The sequence below is a fragment of the Pinus tabuliformis genome, chromosome 8 (assembly GCF_031772625.1).
Source record: "Pinus tabuliformis cultivar Carrire ecotype Pingquan chromosome 8, CPIR1, whole genome shotgun sequence".
Taxonomy (NCBI): Eukaryota; Viridiplantae; Streptophyta; class Pinopsida; order Pinales; family Pinaceae; genus Pinus; species Pinus tabuliformis.
In genome coordinates this window covers 644,435,730-644,461,635 of record NC_142294.1, presented here as the reverse complement: position 1 = coordinate 644,461,635, position 25,906 = coordinate 644,435,730, and the positions used below count along the sequence as shown (strand labels likewise).

General features: G+C 35.6%; 1 pseudogene; it reads right to left on the bottom strand.

The window, feature by feature from the left end:
* Positions 1–1,341: 1,341 nt before the first annotated feature.
* LOC149237179 (chaperonin 60 subunit beta 2, chloroplastic-like) overlaps positions 1,342–25,906 on the bottom strand; it is a 58,730-nt pseudogene continuing 34,165 nt past the window's right edge.

Genomic DNA, 25,906 nt, shown 5'->3' with positions numbered 1-25,906 from the left:
CCCCCTTAATGAGATTTCTCCTCATTCATTTCTTCAACTTTATCCTCATTATACATCATACTAGATAATCATCATTCTAGTACAGAACAACCTCTAAATATTATTGGTGAATAACTATAGTTAATGGGTTCTCATGTAACAATTCCAAATACCAATGGAACAACATATAATTTGAATCACTCAAGTAATGGATCTCAATTTAACAACAGTATACTATAAATACATTCTACCATAAATACACATCAATAATTCCCTGCCTTGTATATTTCAGCATCCATGTATTCAATGGATTTATGAGAATGAAGGGAAATTGGAAAGCCAATAATCTCCTATAGTTATGTATGACCTTTTCTAGTACCTATGGCTTCTTAGACAGCCAAGATCGAGCTCAAACTTTCCCCAAAAGATGAAAATAATTCTCAGGGGAGAGGGAAACAACTCCAATAAGTAGAAATACACCCAAGAACACTTAATAACACTCCAGATAAGGAGAGAGAAATTATCAACAGTCGTATAGAAACCAAATTAGCAACTCCTTGATGAAATGCAATAGCTCCAGAACCGTGGCAGTTGATCTCTATCTCAGCAAGAAAGTGGATGATGAGTAACTCAAAGATGATGCATTTCATAGAGCATCAATCAATAAAGAGTTTCTGAATGATTCTAATAGAAATTTAATGGAGAATTATTTATTTCAGCCATGAACATGAAGACATCATATTTACTACAACTAAGGACCAAAAATGATGATAACTCATACACCATAAGTTTATTATATCTTAGCAACATATATTAGAAAAGAGCTTAGCACATTTCCTTCATTGTTGAATGAGAGATGTCCACGTGAAAATTAACCCTCGCTCCATGTGAGACTATTGCAGCATAACTACTATGGGAAAATAAAGGAATTGGTCATGGAAATTAAACACTCAATTGAGCTAGTTTCAATGTTTTCCAATTAGGGCTATTGCATCTTGTCATAGGCAAAGATTGCAGGACATTTCAACATTACAAAGGCACCACTATTGCAGCATAGTTGCTATGGGAAAATGAAGGAATTGGTCATGGCAGTTAAACACTGAATTGAGCTAGTTTCAGTGTTGTCCAATTAGGGCTATTGCATCTTGTCATAGGCATCTCTAGATAAATAAAGGTTTCATTTCCATCTAGAGATGCCCAGATAAATGAATCTAGATAAATATAGCATCCTTCCTTCCATTTACACTATCATATACCCTCGATTCTTACTTTAGACAAATATACATTGAAATGCAGTCACCAACATCCATCAACTAGATTTAGATTTCTATAATGCTAATAACAGGGAATTGTTACAAATAGCTACCATGAATTCAGCATGCCAAACTTTACCTGGATAACAACAACTCCACCAGAAATCTTGGTAATTCTTTCATTCAAATTTTCTTTTTCGTAGTCTTGTTCTGCAACTTGCAAAGAAAATGAGAATGATATCATTGGTGAAAACCTTTGATAAAATAGGTTGATAGGGAAGTTAAATATCAAGCCAAACATATTTTGATATTAAAGAAACCTTAAGTTATTTAAATTTAATGTCTGTAATTATTGTTTCATGTTCCTTCAGAGGCACATATATTCAAATTATAAACTGTGCATCAAAATTGTTTCTTTCTACACTCATGTCTTGACAACTCACAAATAAAATTTGAGATTAATACCATCATCATGAATGATATTAATGAGGAGATCCCTCCCCACAAGGTGATGGCCACTTTACTATATATGGTGGCTATACAGAGAAAACAAGACAATAATTTCAAGCCTCGATTTGCATAAAGAAACCTATTTAAGTTATAGAGAAATAACACACCTCTATCAAGCTTCTAATTTGAGACACTCTTTTATTAACACCTTCCTGAGTGCTCCCATCACCAGCTATTGTTGTTGAATCCTTGGTAAGTACCACCTTGGCAACAGTACCTAGAACCTTACTTCCAACTTTATCCAAGGGAAAATCCAACTTCATCCCTGATAACAGTGCCTACACAGAGAAAGAATAAACAAAACAATATCTACATAAGATATTAGAAACCTGTGACTATAGACACGGTGGAGAGATTTTATTCTCAATACATCTCACTTAGTGAGAATTTATCCTATTAACATGAAAAGTTGAACTTGTAGAGCAAACCCATTACCAAATAAAGATTGTTTCCACGAAAAATGATATAACACTGCTTATATACACACCGAACTTTGTACTTAATCTCTTAGTGCATGTAAGTCCTTAATGTAGCTAAACTTGAAAAATAACTCTAGTGAATATAGCAATGTCATCCAAATATTGGCTTTTCCACTCTCTAAATCCAGGAGCTTTCAAAGCACCAACATTCAATGCACCACAAAGTTTGTTCACGACAAGAGTATCCAAGGCTTCTTGTTCAATGTCCTTGGCAATGATCAAGATTGGATACCCCCCACGAATGGCCTCTTCTAATATTATAATCAAGTCTCTTGAAGTTGTGATCTTTTTTTCAACCAATAATAGCTGCAAATTATAAGAAAATGTAAAGATGCAAGTTCATTTACTGATCGCTGAATTTCAAAATGCAAGCGAAAATAAATAGAAATTTAGCAACCCTCTTCACATGCTTAGTAGTGGTCATATTTCTTTCTAATTACTAGATCAGTATTCTAAATCCAATATTATACAGATTCCAAAAATAATAGAAGGTTCATAAGGCACAGAATTTAAAATTCCATACAAAAATAGCACCAACCTATATTGAACCAGAAGGATGTGCCATGAATATATGATAGATGGAGGTAATTGGGAAATAATTCTACAACTAAGATGATATTTTATTCTAAAAATGTTACACATGATTTCTATCCATTCTCTTTTCATTACAAGGAGCAATAACAAGTAGTAGCACAACAAAAAAAAGCAAGAATATTTCATTCACATCAATTACCTTGCAATTTTCATACTCTACAGACATCTTCTCACTGTCTGTCACAAAGTATGGAGAAATATATCCATTATCAAATTGCATTCCCTCTAAAACATATAGATTGTTTTATGCACTTTTTCCCTCTTCAAGTGTCACAACACCTTTCCTTCCAACTTTACTCACCTATGCTATCATGTTTCCTATTTCATAGTTATTACTAGCACTTACTGCAGCAAAATCAGTTAATTCACTATGTTCAACCTAGAGAATAATGCCAATTATAGGGTGTTAAGTTTCAACATGTGTACTCCCTTACAGATAACAATTTTTCCCAAATGTTTGACAAGTAACTCCTAAAAATTCTACCTTGTAGTCTTCAAGAAACTCTAGCTGACAATTTTAAATCAACTATTCCCCTAATGAAAGTGCACCTCAACCATAGATTAAAACTGGCTCAAATGTGTGCATTTACCTCCTTTGAGAAATTCTTGAGTTAAAAACAAGAGCCTTTACTATCTTGTCAATGCCCCTTGTAATTTGAATAGGATTTTCTCCAGCTGCAACAAACTGAACAGGCTTATGATTCAGATTCTTATCCACAAATCTTTAAAAATACAAGCTAGATTTATCTGTTGGGTTTTTCCTAACTAGGTCATACAAATTGATAACACGATCACAATTTCATCTTCAACAATGTTATTTTTCCACTCAAATACTATCTTGATCCTCGTGAAGCCTTGAAAAATTACAAAATAAATAACTAAACAACAACCACCAAAAGGGCCAATAAAAATGAATAAATACTTAAGCCAATAATAGGGACAAATAAATTACCTTTATACCTTCAGCTATTAAACCTTGCACAAGTACAACAGATGTGGTAGTTCTATCACCTGCTAAATCATTTGCCTTTGCTGCAGCCTGTCTTACCAACTTGGCCCCAATATTTTCAACTGGGTCCTCTAATTCAACCTATCAGAAGCAAGGTGCAACATTTAAATGCATTAACTAGACTGGATTAACTAGACAGGAAATAAAAATTTAACTTGACTCATCAACATCTGGCACACAAGTATTTTTTTTCAACTATTTAAAGTGTCATTCATTACTCTATTATGGCTACTCCATAGACTACGTGCATCCTCAAAAGATAAATATGTTGTCTATGACCTATGAGAATGTTTCCTTCGAGGTCTAAGATAGTAAGACATTTAGGCAAGGAAAACTAATATAGAACATAAAAAATTTACAACCCACATCTACAATTTACATCCTTAGCTACTCTCACACCATCATTGACAATCTTCAGAGAACCATACTTTCTCTCCAAAACAACATTTATGCCCTTCGGTCCAATGGTGACTCCGACAATATCAACAAGCTTGTTGACACCTGCCTACAAGACAATTTGAAAATAGTTTCAGTAGGTGCACAAAAAAATGCTAGAATATATGTCATACCAAACCTACATGCAAACCACACATTAACATCAAAGGTATATGGACAAGGAAAGATATACCACAGTAAAGTTTTATGTGAAAAGAATATTAATTTAGATGGAATTATTTTTCTCTGACCTACATTTTTTTTGTCACTGGCCCATCTTAGTTGAATTACAACTCCTTTGCCATAGATATTGGATTGACTACCTTCTCTCTGCTACATAATCTCGCGGTCTGCCTTCTGCTTGAATGATTAGAGGAGATGGGTGAAAAAGTAACAAGAGAAGACAATTGCCTAGCATTTTTGTCAGATACTACACCCAACTTCCTCTCCTTTCCAATGTTACCCAATGAGGCAGAGTGACAACTATTGTCATACTACCTATATCATATGCCATCTTCCCTTATTCTGAATAGATAATTACAATATCTGCATATTAGCTATCTCAAAAACATGAATTCCATCTAAATTTAATTCATATTACCTATCCAGTTGGCCATCTAGATTTAATTCACCACTGCTATGCATAAAAAATACTTTATATGTGAGCACTAGACACTGAAGGATCTGTTAGCACATACAAGTTTCTTCTTGAGCCCTCGCTAATTTGACAATTTTTTTGGAGTGACCGTTGCGTTCTGATTTGGTAGTGCCTTTAGTTTGGATATTTTGGGCATTCATATAGAAACTTAGGAACCTAGGTTGTGTTCCTATATGACCAAACCTGCTTCTGTAACCCTTGGAATTCACCGAGCTTCATGGCAAATGTTTAAGGAAAATCTGCCCAAATTGACAAAATTGTTTTTAAGACTTTTTTTTCCATAAAAGACAATAACTTTGTGAGAAATCTACGAGAAGGTGGTGATGAATTTTGAACATAAAAAACATGTGTTTTTTGTGAACATGCTGATTTACAAAAACCTCTTTTAGTTTTTCAACAGGTGTAATGGTTTGGAAGATTCGAATGGCTCTCCGAAGCCTATTTTTTCAAAAAATCCCCAGATTTATTTTTTTCTATTTTTATAAAAACACCTAAGCGTGAATTGATGGTTATGGAAATATCCAACTGGCAAAAATCATTAGCAAAGAGCATCTATGTTAGTCATAATTGTTGATAGATTTCACCCATAAGGTCCTAGTTTCTATGTCATCAAAAGTCATTGTTGATAGCAATCAAAAATTTTTATCGACAATAATACTATGACACTAGAGCATTGCTTATGCTATAGGAATAAACTGTTGCATTCATGGACATGTAAATTAGATTCTTTACTGATCCTGGAGGATCTTAACTGCAAACAAAGAAACCTCAAACAAATACCATCTCAAAGCCAAAGGATTTATTTTCAAGGGAATTTGTATTAGGTGGTTCAATTTGTATTTTTCAATTCATTTGGATAGGATGGTACACAACGGAAAAATGTATAGCGGAAAAAAATGAAAAGGTTGTTGGTTATAGTAATCTTTTTCAAACACCTTGGTCATCGTTTATGGCTGAAGATAATCCATACTTTATTAAGGACACTCTCCATTTTTCGGGTAGACATTGTGAGACAACATGATCATTTTCTTTTAAAAACCATTACCATTAAATGGGAAAAACATTGCAATTGTTTAACAAGTAAGAAAGTTAAAGTCGACAAGATTGTAAAGTTCATTCTTGTGTTATGGTTTTGGAGGACGGAACCTAAAGAAATTAAGTTCTCTTCTACTATTTAGAATTTCACTTGACTGTGCTGATAACAAATTTTTGTTATGCCTGTCACTACTAGTCATGCTTTCAAACTATAAGTTGGATATTTCAGGCAGCCTGTATCCAATGTGAGGGCTTATTGGAAAAAATTGATGATGTTTCACATATTGTTATCATAATGGTTTACATAATGAACTACAAAGAATTTCCTCAAAAGAATTGGAACATAATAATGACAGGAATAGAGAAAGTGAGGCCTTCTTAGATAATGAATCTATGGAGGAATATAATCTCATTCCAGAAAAGTTTGTGGTTACTATTAATGATGAACACTTATAAACATCTCATAGGAATCATTATGAAAAATTAGTCACCATCCTTCAGACTTATGTTTTATATGATTCGAACATAGGAGACTGCCAAGAAATGAGTGATTTTTTGTCTCCTTTTGTTGCATTAATAGGATATGACAATGAAGCATTTTTTTTCTCTATCTACTCTATACACATGGCATGTGATGAGTTCAAATTGAATGAGGTGGCAGAGTACTCTAAGGCAAGGATCAACCAATTTGGGGCTATTGTAGATATTCAAGAAGTAAATTTGATTATTTCAGAGGTTAATGGCAGAGTAGTCAAAAAATAAGATATTAATAACAACTATAATAGGTTTTGAAAGAAAGGAAACAATAATTAAAAATCAAATCCAAATTTAGTGGCATCAATCCAGTTCTTTAAGGCATGAAATCAACAGTTCTAGATTTCAAGAACATTTGAGATTGCATAAGGTTTAGTGGTGCCTACATATTATGGTAATCACACTAGTGGTGACTACTGTATACAACCAGAATCGCCCTAGCGGTTCCTATTGTATACTACTTTTTTTTAAGTCTGTATTTAGGTCAAAAAGCATTACAACTAGCCCAAAAATGTTAGGGACTGGATGGGGTAAAAAATACCAGCAGGTCAGTTAAACAATTGACCATGAACAAAAGTTCAATTACTTGACAACAAATGAATTCCATTTGGCTGAATTGCCGCACCAGGGGTAATCTTTCATCCAAATCAACCAAAATTTGCACCTTAATCTTGGCCCTAGCAACCAATTCGCACCTTCAGGAGAAGTGAATCCTCGGGGTAGCCTGGCATGGGAACGTCATCATCCCTAAACAACAATCCATTGCCCTATCTCAACTAGTGCTATCACAAGCACCGACATCATCCCTATTGATAAACAAATAATATCAACAACAAAAAGAGGTTCCAACAAAAATAAAATAAACCATATTTTCTCGTTCTTCCCGGTTTCATATTTCCCTTCACTACCACTAAGCTTCCATTTCCTTGATGTCAATGTAAAAGCCAAATGAAACTAGATAAGCATAGCTAAATAAACCTGATATTAAACAAATCGAGAATAAAATGTTTGCATCCAACAAAAGCTCACAAAGAAAACAAGCCTGCAAACCTTAATGAAGTTGTCAAAACTTCGACTGAAGCCAAATCAAAGGCATTTATAACGCTATATAGGATATAAAACTTATTCTCCAAACTTACCACCGAAACCCTAAACCCTCACTAGAAAACCTAAAGCTTGTAAAATTGCATCCACAACTAGTTGGACAAAATGATGTCAATCATGAAAAGAAATAAACTTCCTCAATACAAGCATAAATTCTTTAAAATTTCTTCTTTGAACAACTTCCAGAAATAGAACCAAGCTCCGACAAGGAAGTGGATGATAATTGTGATTCAAAGAATTCTTACCTTGAACTGAGGTAATGGGATTTGATCCCTCCGAAGTGTGCTCGCTATTGGAGTGTGCGGAATTATCCAGTAGAAAGACATTTGTTCTTGAAACTAAAAAGATAAGGTAGGATGGGAGGCATAAGACTCCCTCGGTGGAATGTGGCTCTATCTAGAACCTACGCTAAATCTTATGTTAATGTAAGTCTTTAACCATAAAATTCATTGATATTATGTTAAATGTGTTCTCATCAGTATGAGTGTCTTTTACATTTATTTCTTTTCTTTACACCTTGAGTACTTATTATTTCTGATACTTTTTTGTTTGCGTGTCTTTTCTAGTTGGTGGAGTTTGGTAATATGAATTTTTTAATTTTAAGTTAATAAAAGTTTTATTTTAATGTAAAAATGAGTTTGATATAAATATTTCATTTATAATGCTAGTAATTTTATAAATTTAAAACTATTTTTCTCTAATTTCAAAGTGAATGGTAAAAATACATAGTCTTAAGGGTCAGCCTAGTTAGTTGATTTCCCATTGTTAAAACACCTTTTCTATTAAAAGGTCACATGTTTAATTATCTTGATGGGTTAGAATTCATGGTCGAGATCATAGGTTGTGATCCTTTAAAGTAGATTTGCCTCGTACAAGTTGATACATATTTTATATAAATTTATATGTTTTATAATGTTGGATAGTATAATTATGTTGGAGGGGAAGAACATGAAGAATTGTCCATATTCTCTTGATGGTTTCAGTGAACTCGTGGTTTTTCTACAAATGACAAATGGATCATGGATTCAAATTCGGCTGCCACAGTTAACCTTGAGATTGGATCAACTAAATCAATAAATCAAGTTGTCCCAGCTAGCCATGAGACAAAGGATTGATAGACCAGCTCAATTAATCAAAGTATCAGTCACATTAGGGATTCAAGGCACTACGCTATGATTTTGGATAACGAATCCTACTTTATTTTACCAACTTGATATCAACAATGGTTTTTTTGACTCAAGAAGGAATCAAAAACTTAGACTTGGAGTAAATTTTATTAAATCTCAATGCCATTTATGTGGGTAGTTTAGTATTGAGTGGTATTTTGTTTTGTTTGAAGCGAAATTCGACGATTTTTACGGATGAATGAGGGACTATTCTTTTAGGGCTTCATCAAGGCTTGTGCGTTATTTTCATTGAGGATATTTAGTAAGTGGCCTCATCCCGAAATGGAAAACAAATCAATAGTAAATGTTAAAAATGGCAAGGAAATCTTAGATTTTGTGGAAACAAATCATTTGGGCCAAGTCAAAATTGCCTCAACAAACAAAACAGGGAAGTGGATTTGGGTAAATGTAAAACCATATTGGGGCATTTTAAAGCGCATACTTTCCCACTTTAAATGGGAACAAGGAAGAAGAAAAAAGTCCTAGAGAAACTAATAGACATATAATAATAGTAAACAAAATCTTTGAAATGCCAATTTCATCCATGGAACAATGCCTCCCTCAAGATAACATCAAACAACTTTGAAAAACCTACAAAGTAGAAGAATACTTTTGAATAGAAATGTCTCCCCTCATCCATGATGGCACAAATGTTGAGGATATAGTTGATGGTTCGATATTGAAGTCAAAATCCTTCCTTAACCCTTGAGCCAAAGAGGTCTCTCCTAAAGTATCTCTAATAATATCCTATGAAGAGTCATAGCATTTAGCTTAGAAGGTATGACCCACCATGATCATATTAATAAATGACAACCACTAAACTAATGTGATAATGTATTTAGAATTTCCTTGCAAAAAAATTAACTTCTTGTTTGCCCCTTTTCCGTAGTGAAAGTAGATTTCCTGATTGTCTCCATCATATTATGCCCCAACACCATCTAACCAACACGACAACCCATTCACGATAAAATGTCATCAACGATGGTGTCGAAAGGTGCAAATGAATTTTCTAATTCCCCCTTGTTGTGTATATATCTCGCCAAAGAAGAGCAGTCTAATATGCTCTTCCTCGACAAAGAACAATAATCAGTGCCCTTTCCAACTGCCAGAACAAACCTCACAACCTTTAGCATCTTTACCACGTCCAAACCTACAACTGAATCCACCTCCTCTGATCACATTGCATTGGATAACTCCTCCTCATGCCACCATTTTGATAAACTATCAAATCCTAGAAACCCTTGACCCTTGGAAAAAAACCTTTGCAAAGTCCTCTCCATTCACATATGAGTTGAAACACTGCAAAAAAGTACTGCTAGCGTATAATCTTCTCCCTCATGTGGTTCATTGAACTCATAACATCCTTCCAAGTGGTGACATAAAAAGCCATCAGTGTGTTCACGATTTAGAATACCCTTTTCTTTCTATTACTAAATAATCAATATTGCTTCATGCCTATCTTAGTAGATATCCCCTAGTTTTACCAAATACTTATTTTAATATATCCAAAACGTATAACCCTCTACCCAAAATCCTTGCCCTTTTATAACAACATTGCTTCAAGAAAGGCATTTGACATTGTTTCGTAATTTTTCCTTTGTATATGAGAAAGAAAATAAATGTTACTTCTCCCTTATCCAAGATAATGCTCTTGATTACAAATTGAATAATGTATCATGACATTGCCTTTGTCTCTTCATGTGAACTTGCTCAATTAGCATCTAGATACCTTGTGAGATAAAACTCAATGTATGTATTGTATTTGGTATTGTGTCAATTATTCATTTTTAATGTCTTAATATTATGTTAATGGCCTTCCAATGCATGGTCAGTCTTGAATTAAAATTTTGACATGGAAAATCCCAATTTTGCAATTTTGGCAATCAGAGGCACATTGCAGGGACAATGTGTATCCATCTTGGTGGATAGTGGGGCAACCCAAAATTTTATTGATGCACAGTTGGTGGACTGTAGAGGCATTCATAGATTGATATATATCCTGAGAATTGTGGGTGAGAGAGGATGCCCATGCTTCACCTCAATTGTCTTCTTGATTGTTGGTTCGATATGTTGAGGATATGGTTGATGGGACAAATGTTGAGGATATGGTTGATGGTTCGATATTGAAGTCAAAATCCTTCCTTAACCCTTTAGCCAAAGAGGTGTCTCCTCAAGTATCTCCAATAATATCCTATGAAGAGTCATAACATTTAACTTGGAATTATGGCCCACCATGATCATCTAATAATTAATTGAAATAGCACTAGACCCCAATTTAGGTATTGGGTGGATCATATTGTGGGACTATGTTAATGGCAACCCTAAATAAATGACTTGAAAACCCTTTGATTTTCTACCTTGATGGCATTCATCTCCCAAATTTCTTGTTGGATATGCAAGTCCTAGAAAACATGACAAGGAAGATGAGAGGGAGTTGACAAGGACATTAGGTTGTCCTAGAACATAATTCTTATGAGAAGAGCATGGAGGGGGATTTGGTCTGTGGCTAATCTCGTGGTAGGGAGGAAACGACATTACTTTATAGAAGGTGGATCAAATGTGTGTGCTGACTCACAAGGCTTCAGATAAGTATTCTATGGGTCAGATGTATAGCTGATAACCAGATACAAATCGAATTAGTGTTATATGAGGATAAGTGAAAGGAAACTGTAAGTGTAGATATTTATTATATAAATTTGCAGAAACTGAGTCTCCTTTTATGACTGTTATTAATGCTCTATGAAATAAATTAAACTCACATTTTGTATGATGAAAAACCAAATAAAGGATATTGATAATGACTCTAGCAAGAATTAAGCTATCTTCATTGAGAAATAAATAGCAAAACAAAAAGGACGGTAGAATTGAGGGAACACTTAATGAGGAAGACCAGTAGGGAAACTTGGTTAGTTTTCTAGCCTAGCTTGGAAGTGGCCTAGCCAGAAGACAGCTTGAAAGTCTTGAATGCTAGATGGAGGGTGTGGTTACGTATAAACCTCAGAAAAATAAATAATGTAGGCAACATGTATTATAATGGAGAAGAAAATACATAATAGCATAACCTGTTTGAAATATAATTCACATTCTATCAAACCCAAAAATTCAAGAGGAACATGTCTACAATACTGTAAAGAATAAGACAATTGCATGAAGTAACAAATAGTAATAAGAACCACATTCATAATCTTAGCAAAAGACAATCAATCGAATTCTTAGTTTCAACCCCTCTAATGATTGACGTGGTAGCACCATTCACAATATAGAAACTACTGTAACCATTAAACAATTAGGATTGTAGTACTATTAACCATATAGAGTCACTCTAATTGTGTTGAAGCCATAACGCTAGAGTCCGACACAACTATATTAAAAAAAATGTTTTGACCCGAGTTAATTTTCCTTCTAAAACCTTAACTAGCTGAGAAGGAGTGAAACTTAAGGAAATTACATTACAGACCCAAAATTAATAACCAAGTCTAATAGATGCATCAATGGAGACCAAAAACTGGAATAGCCTCTCAGGCTCAAGTGGCCATTACGACCATTTACACTTTTAAGGAAACAGGACAAGAAAACCCTGACTCTTCATGTCACCATAAGTCTATGAAATACCTGGAAAACACAGAGTAATATAATCTTGAGCATGACTGTTGGAAATTTTTCAGCCATAAGTGAAATGAGAGGTGGAACACCTACACAGACCTAAAAGCATTTAAAAAAGGAGGGTTGTTGAACTGTAGGTAACATATCATAACCATTCCATCAATTTTGTACATAATACTGAGCCATAACGGAGTCTTGGGTAACCTAGTGAGGGTTAACAGTGAATACCTAATTTGGACCTCTTTCTGTTGGAGAAATTGCCCATAGAAACTGGAACCAAGGAACTTTGTCTGGTTGCATATCAGTATCAGAACCCCATGTAAAAAGAAATGAAAGCTGGAAACTTAGAACAAAAACATTATTAGGTTCATTAGTAAACCTTACATCACCATTATGGAAACTGGCAGTAAAATTTCGCAGGGAAGGGTGCAGAGGTTACCTTGCCAAACATTTGGAACCTGCGAGGTAGAAGTTGTCTAGAAATCCTACAGAAAATAGTGCGAGTGAACCTCGGCCAACATGGATCAGGCAGGTAGTTAACATGACCAAGCTCAACAAAACCTTCACCATCAAATGGGCATCCGGTCCTAGACCATTGATCAGATCCAAATCCTAAGATAAAGACAGGTGTAAGGATTAGAAAAGGTCTCCATAAGTTTCAAGTGCATGAATTCACCGCAGGGTAATGTCTCTAAGAATATGATAAAAATTCATTTTACTTCATTGAATCCAAAACTATCAAGGTAAGTTAACAAGGTATCGTAATCATTTTATGGAAAGATAAACTCTTGTTCCTTTTCCTCTTGAAGGGAAACCTCCCAATGAACTAATGCTCAAATACAATCATTATACTTAACAAATACAGTAAGGAGGACTCAAATGTTATTCATTTATAAAACCTAAATTTTAACCACTATTGGTGCATATGCTAATGAATATGCCATATTACATTTATCACATGAAAAATATCTAGTATGAATTATTTAATAATAACTAACATAACAAACTTTGTATACATTACATTAAATGACCACCATACTTATAATATTATTAACCATTATGGACCCCATTACATCACTAGGGGGGATCCCACAATTTCATCCTCTTTGAAAAACATTCCTCTCAAATTCTATATCTATGATGTATCTCCATAAGTCAACTTCTTGTGTATGGGCATTGCCCCCAACCCTAAGAGTGAAGTAGTCCAAGAAGTGTGTCCATAAAGGGAACATCCATAAACCAAGGTCCCATGTACAAGTACTACACTCCACACTAATAATGAATTCATCCAAGAAATGCATCCAAAAATCAAATTATCAAGTATAAAATGTTTCCTTCAATGTTGACAATGAAGTCAACCAAGAAAGGATTACATAATATTATATCCTACGTACAAGTGTGCATGTTGGGTCTCGACTAATCACACATGTTAAATATTATCACCATGGTCATATGGATCCAAACATCTTTTCACCAAGATACTGTGTGATCCATAACAAAAATATCATCCACATAGATACGAAAGGTTAGTTATTGATATGGAGTTATGCACTCTATGGTATGTACAAGTATTATTCCACCAGAATGTCACGACTAATCATTAGCGGACTTATTTTACCAAGGTCCCTTAATATTGTGGTAAAAACTTAGCAGGAAGAATTAAAGTGGAACTTCAAAGTTTAATTTGTTTTACCTTGACTAGGTTAGGTGTGATTAGGTTTGGTAGGAGGTGCCATCTGAGATCCTGATAGCAATATCAACAGATTTTACCGAAAAACTATCTCTTTCACCAGGTTTCTCGATTGAGGCCCTAAATTTCATTGAGGCTTGCTCTCATTGCTTAGAATAACATAATATGCCATCCTCAAAATCCTCCACCTCCTCAAGTTAAAAATAATATTAAGGGAAGGAAAAATTACTTTGAATCCTAACACACCAATAGGATTTTTTCTACTTGTTTTATCAACAAATATAATTCTATTAATGAAATAAGATAACTATTTAATCAACAAAAGTTAATGCTCAAAATAGTTTTTTGAAAAATTTACATCACCTAAGGATAGCATATAGATGAACGAGATACTAAATATGAGGCTCCCGTAATAGGTACAACTTAACCTCCACCCATCAATATCCCATTCTAGTAGTTTGAGTTAATGTGATTGTCCCTCTTTAATGCGGCCATCACTACAACACATGAACTCTTGAAGCCTAACATTTTCATATATTGAAAAGGCTTGGTTGATCCAATCCCTCTATTCTAGCACTTTTCACATGGATACGTTGATTGTGTGTAAACTTAAGATAATTTGTGATCCCATTTTTAGTATCATGAATTAAATATTCCCATCCATTATCTACTTTATTTTGTATAAACATGAGAAGGAGACATGAAAACTTAACTTACTAGTGACATGACTTCTAAATAGTCCACAACATCATAAGATGATCCATAGAAACATCACTGAAAGTCAACCCATATTAAATAGTTATCAATTTAATAATTCATTATATAGTTTAATATACATTATTTTCTAAATAAACCATGATTGATAATAATTTTGTTAACAATAACAAAAATTATTATATAATAGAATATGTTTGTGTGTTTTTTCGTTAGCAACAACAAAGTTGATCATATTTCTATTTGATTTGGAAAAAAATACACATAGTAGATACTTATAGCATTCACAAGGAATTGAGGTCATTATATTTTCCTTGCAAATTTCTATCTCAATATTTAAAATTTGAGCAAAAAAATTAAGAAGCTCATAACCCTTTATAAAATTGATTGAAAACATTTACTATTTTAAATATTTATAATTAAATTATACCATGATAAAAGTTTAATTACTTCTAATAAGGAAATTATGTACTTTATCATCACCTAGAATAAAATACTCTGACAAAGGTCTATGTAGATATGACATTCTACTCACTCAAGATTGATTATTGCAAAAAATATTTGGAGTTCTACTCTTCACCTAGCCATAGACCTTATTGCTCCAGATATTTCAAAAAAAAGTCATGCATGAGCCATCAATCCATTACTATGTTGTCTCTTCTTAGCCTTGTCCTCAATTACACAAGCAAAAATGATGCCATCTTCTCATTCTTATCCCTCCTTATATAGAATACATCAATGGTAAGGAACCCAACCCCTATGGTCCACCTATCATCATATAATTATTCCTTTGTATTAACATTTTCCATTCACATAAACCTACATTATATATTATTCTTCCATTTCACCACCAGCAAGAACTTTAATTTGAAAATCCCAAAAACCTAACTTTCCCATTCAATAAGAAAATGATAGATACGAAATGTAGGTGAAAATGTTGAAAAGCATAACCACTTGGTTCTTTCTGATATAACTTTTCTTGATGAATGAAAATAGTGTATTCCTTCATAGAAGAGTATGAGCTCTAAAATGTTCCATGATAATTGTGTATTCTTGGGGCTCGGTTTTCAAGGCAAAGTCCAACATTCACTCTAAACTAACTATGATCATCAATAACCACTTGTTGAATGCTAGTAGTCAACCAGTAAACCAACCACACTAGAATTTGAAACTAAATAGGTCAAAATGAAAATTAAGTATGTTAACAAAAGAGTACAATAAGAACTTGAATTTGGTTACTCGGGCCTATTAGGGAGATATTTTCATTAACAGAAATCATAACACAAGCAACAATACAACAAAGTATAAGTGATCTAAATGATGATGTTACCAAAGATGTAAGTGAAGGACTTGGAAATTTACGGTGATCATCAGAATGATAGATATTGAAGACAACATGATGTTGTTGGACAGGGACATATCCTTGTGGAGGGATGGATTTAGTTTGTAAAAGGGTCTCAACTCAATCTACCCAATTGGATGTGTTGTTTATCTCAGATATAGTGAGATTGGTTAAATTCAGCTTCTCAGGTTCATGAGGGTAGGAGAGGGAGGTGAAATTGGGATGGGAAGCTTAACATTCCTCCACAAGGAAAATATATGCTTGCATGTAAAGGTAAAGGGAATGCTAGGGGGGTAATTTGATGCAAAGCAAGGGTGAATTATGCCTCCCTGAATGCACATCATGAGACTGTGTTTAAGATTCACCATTCTAAAGCTACGAGAAGACTAGAGTGTAAGCACAAGAGAGAAGCTAAACATATTGTGGTTTGAGAAGAGGGCCAAGAAGGCCCTTTCTGGTTCTTCCTCTTTTAGATTGGAAACACAATATTTAACAGTGTTTATTAGGTAGCAGTAAAGATGAGATGGATTTTCAAGCATATGCTGGCAGGGGTGTCGTTGGACTGTCACAGTGGAAAACATGATCTAATGGATAAAATGATTGCCCGCTTCCAAATAAAATTTCAATGTTGAGGAATGACTTGGGAGGGGTATTTGATGGTTCCCTAAGCTAGGTCAAGTGCTTCCAATGGATTAAAGATCAACTTCTGCTGCAAAGTCCCACGAGGAATATGATTATGCAATAAATTCACATAAAAAATTGGAAGTCAAAGTCTAGGACTCATTACAAAGAACAATTCAAACACTCACCACTAAGTTTTGAATGGGATCTGAAATTTGACTTTCTCAAAATTGAATGAAGTTGGAACCACTCTCAAACAACCTGAAACAATTAATGTTAATAGTAAATTTTTAAGTAAAACTTGACATCTTCCTTATCTTTCATTTTCAAAAAGGAAAGATAAGGAGATTGCCAACTTTTAATTTAACCTTAAAAATTAAATATTACCATTAATTACTAGGGTTACGTTTTGTAGGGCCCTAGGGTTAAGATATTTTTTTTCCTTTTAAGTAATTTTTATTAAAAAATTATATTTGGTGGTCATTAGCTGTGTTGCACTACATTCTTCAGAATTGGTTAGTTTAGTAGAGAACTAGTCACTTTGGTGTTTTAAGGTCAGTTCAATACAAGACCAACCTTAGCCAATCTGAACCACCAAACTAGACTAGTACAACTCTAAAACCATTGGGACCAACCAATTCCACTAGTTCTAGGCTAGTTCCAATAAGAGTGTGCCCTTCTCATCTTCCTCTCAAGTCATATTGTTGGATCCTTTCAGGAATGGTGATTTGGAGAGTGACATAAACTATTAGACTATTGTGAGCACCTAATATCATAAGTAGTTAAGCCTTGACAAACATAAATTTGCAAGGAACTAGTACAAACATACCAAAACATATTTAGTGAGGACGTGCATGCAAGGAACTATTACAGACCTCCCAAGATACTTAGTGAGGATGTGCATGACCAAAAAGCATAAGAAAAAATTATCCACCCTCAAAAACCCTACCCAAAACATTGAAGTGTGGTGAAAAAAAAATTGTTGGTAGGCTATTAATGCTACCAACAATCATTCCCTCTCCAATTTCACAAGAAGTTCCTACTCAAGCTACCTTCTCCACTATGGTTATAGTAAGTTCTTGAAACTATGTGAGCTACAAGAAATTAAAACTTCCTTGGAATCTCCACCAATCTTAGGGAACTTGACTTCTCTGCATGCCCCAACTATTTTGGGTCGATTGATAAGTTAACTAGATGATCATTGAGTTTAATCTAAAGTCCCACTGCTTAAATGGCCTTCCACTAGTTCCTCCAAAAGTTAGAACTAGTTTAACTGACAACAACCTGAGATAATTGACATTTATTGCTAGAAATTAGCAATCGCATATGCAGAACTGAACTCTAACTCCTCCAACTCGAACTTACTGAGTAAACTAGGTGACACAAGCCATGTCACACAATTTAACATCATCCAAGTTGTCTATTGATGTGGAAATTCAAAATTTTTCAATTTAATCAAGGAAAAATCAAATTGAGAATTTCTTGCTGCATTTTTCAACACATAGATCACTGGAATGTATTACTTTCACTATGAACTTGGCATAGAAGTTCATAAGGTTTTGGGATGTTGTGGTTTTACCTGTTGTGTATATAAAGAATAAGTGTCCATATCTTGCTATTAGAAATAAGACTCCCTATGAAATGTGGTATGACCACATTCCTTCGTGAGGCATCTTAGGGTTTTTTGTTCCTCCTGTTATGCCTTCATACCTAAGGAACAGATAAAAAAAATCAGAGCAAGGAGTCACAAATGTATCTTCTTTGGGTACTCATACCTCAAAAGCATACCATCTCTATGATGAAGTGAATAATAAGTTTATAGTATCTAGAGATGTGATATTTCTTTAGTCTTCCAATATTGACAATGTTGTTGAGTGGCAGCTTAATCATTTGGATAGTTTTGAACATGCAGAGTATTTTCAAGAGTTTTATAGTGAGATTCCACATCTCCTTCTCTTAGCTCTATTCTTTCTATTAAGATCCTTGTTGAAATTAGGTTGAAGGAAATTCCTTCCCCTGCTTTGTCAGGAAAGAGCTAAGAGACCACTGGTAGTAGGTAGCCAAATCGGACAAGTAGTGAGGGTACATGAAAGATACAAAGCAAGGATTAATGAAAAGGGGTGTACTGACTATATACATATCATCAAACATCTTTCATCCCACTTAGGATGCCTTGCATTGTGCCTGGTCAGTCATAAGATCATGTTGGTCACAACCTCCATAGCTTAAATAAACAAGTGGTAATACTCATCATCTTCTAATTTGTGTAATAAAAAAGTGAAAGGGAGAAAGAAACGTAGAGGAAAAACATGGAATGAATTTCAGTTCTTGTAACCATGCATGTAATTAAAGACACAATGATACGACAATGATAAGCAAACGTTTAAGCTACAGTAAGAGGTGTATTTCAAAAGATGTGCTTTATTTTCCATACCTAGCCTCTAAAGAGTTATGCATCAGATGGAGTCTTCATGCGGTCTTGATATTCTATCATACCTTGGGTTCCTTGGTCTACTTATTTTTCTCCTTATCTCCTTGAGAGTCATCTATCATGTCATTTTTCTTCATGGCCCCTAAGAGACATAACTGTGTAGTTTCAGCGAGCAGTGACTGTTGCGAGATGAGGCCCTGCGAACACACATTTACATAGTTTTAGGATGAAAGACACTTCTATGGGATGAGGCCCTAGGAGGACACATCTATGCAATTTCAAGATGCAATGTAGACTAGGTAGTCAAGGGACAAAACTGCACAGTTTCTGGAGACAGTGGGTTTCGGTTGAGGGAAGGACATTGGAGGAAACCACTGTGCAATTTTGAATGCTAAGGGAGGTTGGGATTTCTGCGCATTGCATAGTTCCAACAGGCAAGGGAAAATATTGAGGGTTACATATGTGAAGTGCGCAGTTTAGGAAAGTTGGATGAGGTTAGGTTGGGAAGGATACTCAAAATTTGGCTAAGTGTGGGATCAGTGGAATTGATGTGAACAGTGATAAAACTTGACTATGATCACACACTTGAAAACTTAATGAAACAACATGGACCATCTAGAACATATAACACATACTTCACTTAATGAAACAACCTTTGTGGCATCTTATGGCAAGTCTGGCTTCGATGATAGACTTTGGGAGGATAAAGGCGACACTTGTGTAAGAGTGTGAGAAATGAGTGTGAAACATGTCTATGTGGTGAGAACAAATCATTCCCATGAATACTTCCCCTTGAAGCAAAACAAACCTCCCTTTACATAACAAGCAATAACCCTCATGCCCAAAGATGACACATTCTATGTAAATATAAAAGCATGAACAACTCTTAAGATCGAAAAGGGGAGCTTGAGATCATCAACTTACCAATAAGTGACTAAGGAGCGATCAATCACAATATCCATAGTAGGCTCCGAAATTTAAGTGCAGACCAAAATTTTGAAGGGTATTGTAGCCGCTACAATAGAAACTTCACCTTCTTGCTAGATTCTTTTTCAACCAGTGTCTGGAATTCTACAAAGTTTGAGAATGTCTCATTCTTCGTCCACATGAAGAGGATCCAACACTTCCGTGAGAAGTCATCAATAAAAATGACAAAATATTTGTGTCTGATAGTGTAGGTTATCGAGAAAGGTCCATAAACATCATAATGGATCCTTTCTAGGATTGCATGTGCTTTGTTGTCCTGATCATCGAATGTGGATTTTATGTACTTCTGCAACGTACATCCTTTGCATACATCCTACTGCTTAAGTTTTGCTTTAGGGAGGCCAGTGGTTATTTGTCATATAATATTTGAGGTATCATGATGCAGATGACCAAGTATTTTGTGCCAAAGTTCATTGACATCGTGACTTGCGCTTTCTCTGCCTTAGTGCTTAATGCAGCACAATCTTCCACATCTAGCTTATACAGGTTCTTCACACAAACCTCAATCTGCTTCACCTGTCCCATGGCTATGTGTCTCATGAATGCTTTTTCTTTGTTGAATATCACTTCACAACCATGGTAAACCAACCACTTGGTTAATGCTAGTAGAAGGACCCCTAATCCTTTACCTTTACCCTTTTTTCTAGTGCCTCGTATTGAAAATTTAAAGACAAAATATTTATTTTCTCTTAAAAAATTGTCTTAAAATCCCCCTCAATGTAGTAGTGCCGAATGCAATGATAGACAAGTTGTCTCTAATCATATCACCAGATATGAAAGAGACAGAAGAGGAATTGATGTCTGAGAATTCTTGTTAGTAAAAGTTGTCGCGTTCTTCTTAGTTGAATATCCCCCAAAACAAAGAGCCCACCAAATCGTTGTCTTGATATAAGATAACGTGAATGGTAAGTAAAATAACAACATTGGTATAGGTGCAAGACAATAGTTGCCTACAAGATGGCGGACTTAGGGCACACTGTGAGAGTCAATTTTGCAGTTGTTAGATAATATTGTCTTAAATTGATATGTTCATGTCTTAATTGTTAATTGTATTAAATAGGTTTCATCTAAAGTGGCCATTGTCTTAAATATAATGTTTTGTCTTAAAATATTATTGTCTCCAACTATTTTTGTCTTAAATATAAAGTTGTTTTCTGTAGATTTTAACCTCGTGCAGAAATTACACGCATATGAATTCTTAAACACAGAAAATAAACAATGCGAGAGCATAACACATAAAACACATATACACATAGATTTTCCCCTGGATCCCAAAACTGGGACTACCAGCTTGATTTTTCATTATTATCCTTTCAATGTTATAATACATATTTATACATGCCGAAGCATCCAATGCCATGGACCGAAAACCATCGCATCCAAAAAACATGTGCGAAAATCATGCACAAAACCATAGGTGGGTCCGCCCAACCTAACATAGGGTCCAAAACTAAAATTTTACCTCAAACCCCCTGTGACCGCCCCCCCCAGTACATAATCGGCGCAACGAAGGGGCGCTCCACCCCCTAGTTAACTACGTGGGCTAGTCGTGGAAAGAATATAACACAACCCAACATTCTCCCATTTGTTGTTTCCTTTCCACAGGGGGCCACGAGAGAGATTAGTCATTTTTCCAGCCTTGAAATGCCCATTTTCTCTCTACACCAAGAGAACTTCCCAGAGCTCACAGATTTTGTCAATGCATCTGCATTATTCGTCAAAGTGTCCACCTTTACCAGCAACACCTTTTTGTCTTCTATCATATCCCTCACAAAGTGATATTGAACATTAATGTTCTTTGTCTTTGAATGATATGCAGGGTTCTTTAGCAATAAAATTGCACTTTGGCTGTCATAGTCTATCCTTATAGCTCCTTGTACTAACCACATACTTGAACACAATCTCTACAACCAAACTGCTTCCTTGCTTGCATGAGTGCTACCATGTATTCTGTCTCTGTAGTTGATAGTGCCACTACAGATTGTTTTTTACTCATCCAACTGACTGCACCTCCAAATAGGTTAAACACATACCCACTTGTAGATCTTCTCTGATCCAAATCTCTAGCCCAGTCAGCACCAAAAAAGCCATGAATATCCAATACTTTGTCCAATCCTGGTCTTCCTTGGTAGCACAAACCATAATCACTACTGCCATGCAAATACCTGAAAACCTGCTTCACTATTGTCTAGTGCTCTTTCCCTGGTTTTGACATAAACCTACTCAACACCCCCACTGCATTTGCAATGTCTGGTTTAGTACAGACCATTGCATACATCAGGCTACCGACTGCACTTGCATATGGAACACGGGACATGTTCTCTTCCTCTTCTTATGTCTTGGGACATTGTTCAGCAGATAACCTCACACCTACATGAATAGGAAGCTTCACCAGTTTGCTATCCTGCATATTAAACCTCTACAATATTGTCTCGACATACTTCCTCTGGTTTAACCAGAGCTTCCTCTTTGTCCTATCTCTTTTAATTTCCATGCCCAAAATATAGTTTGTAGCACCAAGATCTTTCATGTCGAATTTGGAGGACAATTGGGTTTTCAAATCTTGGATAATTTCTTTGTCATTTCCAACCAACAACATATCATCCACATACAAGACCAGATAAATAACACGGTCACCAATTAATTTAAAATAGACACAGTGGTCTACTTTACTTCTAATGAAGCCAAGTCCCCGTTTATATGTAACAAATTTCTGATACCACATCCTTGGTAACTGTTTTAACCCATACAGAGACTTCTTTCACTTGCATACCAGTTCTTTCTTACCCTTCACCGCAAAGCCTTCAGGTTGCTTCATGTAGATCTCCTCTTCTAGATACCCATGAAGAAATGCTATCTTCACATCCATCTGTTCTACCTAAAAATCAAAAGCAGCAGCAACAGATGAAAGTACTATAATAGAAGTTACCTTGGCAATAGGAGAAAAATATCACCAAAATCAATTCCTGACACCTGGGAATAACCTTTTGCTACCAACCGAGCTTTGTATTTCTCCATGTTTTCTTCTGCATTTGTCTTCCTTTTGAACACCCATTTGCTACTAATGGGTTTCCTTCCAGCCGGTAACTCTACTAGATCCCAAGCCTCACTTTTGTGCAAAGATGCCATTTCATCAACCATGGCCTCTTTCCAAAGTTTTCCATCCTCTGAATCCATTGCTTCCTTCATAGTTCTGGGATCATCATCAGTAACAGACAAAGAAAAATTTGAACACAAAGTAGATAGACTATACCTTTCATGTTGCCTTCTTTCTTAAACTGATCTTCTCACAGCCATAGTTTGTGGCTCTTCATCTTCTAATTCCTCCTCTACTATAGAGTCTGATTCTTCCTCCTTTAGCTCAAACTCTATCTTCTTAGGTTCCTTTGGTTGGACTTCATGTTCAATAACATCTTTTACCTCTCTTAACACGACATCTCGACTATACACAACCTTCCGTGTGACTGGGTTCCAAAGCTTATAACCCTTTAAACCATCCTTATACCCAATAAAGATGCACTTTTTAGATTTACTGTCTAACTTGGTTCGTTGCTCCTTTGGAACATGTGCGTATGCATCACATCCAAATACCCTCAGATTTGAAAGAGAGGGTTTCTTACCGGTACATACCTCTTATGGAGTCTTATCCTCCAACCTGATGAAGGTGACCTGTAGACTAGGTAACATGTAGTATCCACCGCCTCTGCCCAGAATTCCTGTCCTAACCTGGCACCACTGAGCATGCTTCTTGCCCTTTCCATCAACGTCTTGTTCATTCTTTTTGCAACTCCATTATGCTGATGTGTATATGGAGTAGTCTTCTGTCGTGCTATACCACACTTCTTACAAAATTCTTAAAATTCCTTACTGCAAAACCCTCCACCGTTATCTGTCCTCAACACCTTTATCTTCTTCTCTGTCTAGTTTTCCATTAGAGCCTTAAATTCTTTAAACTTGTCAAAGACTTTAGATCTGTTCTTAAGGAAATATATCCATGTTATCCTTGAGAAGTCATCTATAAATGATACATAGTACACAGACTTACCCAATGATGGAACCTTCACAGGTCTAAACACATCACTGTGCACAAGCTGTAATATCTGTTTCGCCCTTTTACCACCAGAGGGGAAACTCACCCGATTCTTCTTCCCATATACAAAATTTTCATAGAAATAAAAATATAGAGAGTTATTACTCATACCTTCTAGCATACCTTTACCATGAAGTATTCGAAGGCCCTTCTCTCCAAGATGTCCAAGCCTTTGATGCCACAACATGGTCTTCTCTCCATAGACCACTAGATTTTTTGCTCCTCTTTCAGGAACCACAGAACTGTTGCACCCATCAATAACAGTGCTACCTTGTAGCTTGTACAGAGTTCCAATCCAAACTCCCCACATCAATACCAGTGCTCCCCAAACCATCTTACATGTATCCTTCTTGAACACTGTTTTTACACCTGCATCATCTAACTTGCTTATAGAAATTAGATTCCTGGCCAATGCAGGGATATGTAGAACACCCAGAAGTGTTCTAACCCTTCCACCTTGCAGCTTCAACTTTACTTTTCTGCGACCAATGGTTCTAGCCTTCCCATCATCCCTTAAGAAGACATCACCACCATCATATTTCTCATACTCACAGAACCACTCTCTATGGGGAGTGAAGTGAAATGATGTACATGAGTCAATTAACCATGCCTCATGATCTACATGTGTAATTGAAGCCAAGTACACATTCCCACCTTCATATGAGGTAGTTTTCGCCTCTGCAGAAGGAGCATCATCAAATCCCTTTCCTTTATCAAGAGCTTCAGATTTATAGTCGCTTTTGTAGTGCCCTTCCTTTCTGCATTTCTAGGACACCACCTTTATAGGTTTTCCTGGAGATTTAGATCTTCCACTCGATGACTTATTTTTGTTTTTGTTCTAGGACCGTCCTCATACAGAAAATGCATCACCATTCTGGCTCTCCATATTTTTCCATCTCATCTCCTCCGTCAGCAAGGCTGAGACTATTTCATCAAACTGCAAGGCAGTTGCATTGATACCTATTGCAGTAACCAGACTATCCCATGAATCTGGCAGAGAACACAACAAACTAATGCACTTATATTCATCTGAAATTTTAATATCAACAGATGCTAGCTGACTTACCACAATATTAAATGCGTTCAGATGCTCTGTCACCGAGTCTCCATCTTTCATCCTCAGGTTATACAACTTTTTTTGCAGGAACAGTTTATTCACCAGAGACTTAGATTGGTACAAAGTCCCTAACTTGTCCCACAAAGCCTTCGTCATAGCTTCCCCTGATACATCCAACAATACTCAATCTGAGACACACAATTGTATTGTGCTCTTTGCCTTCTGATCCAACTTCTTCCATTCTTCATCAGACACTCCCATTGGTTTAGTACCTAGATCTACCGCGATCCACTGATCTTTGTCCACCAACAGATCCTCCACCTTGAGTTTCCACAACTCAAAACTCTGACCATTAAATTTCTCGATCTCTATCTTTCCACTATTTGCCATCTTCTTTCACCACTAGAATCGATCTCGCAGATCTCCCACTGAACAGGGTCTACCACAGGCCTAGCGAAACTCCTCAGCAACAAAGGCGTCCCCTTGAAGCCAAAACTGTTCTGATACGAAATGTAGGTTTTAACCTAGTACAAAAATTACCTGCATACGAATTCTTAAAAACAGAAAATAAACAATGCAATAGCATAACACATAAAACACATATACATAGAGATT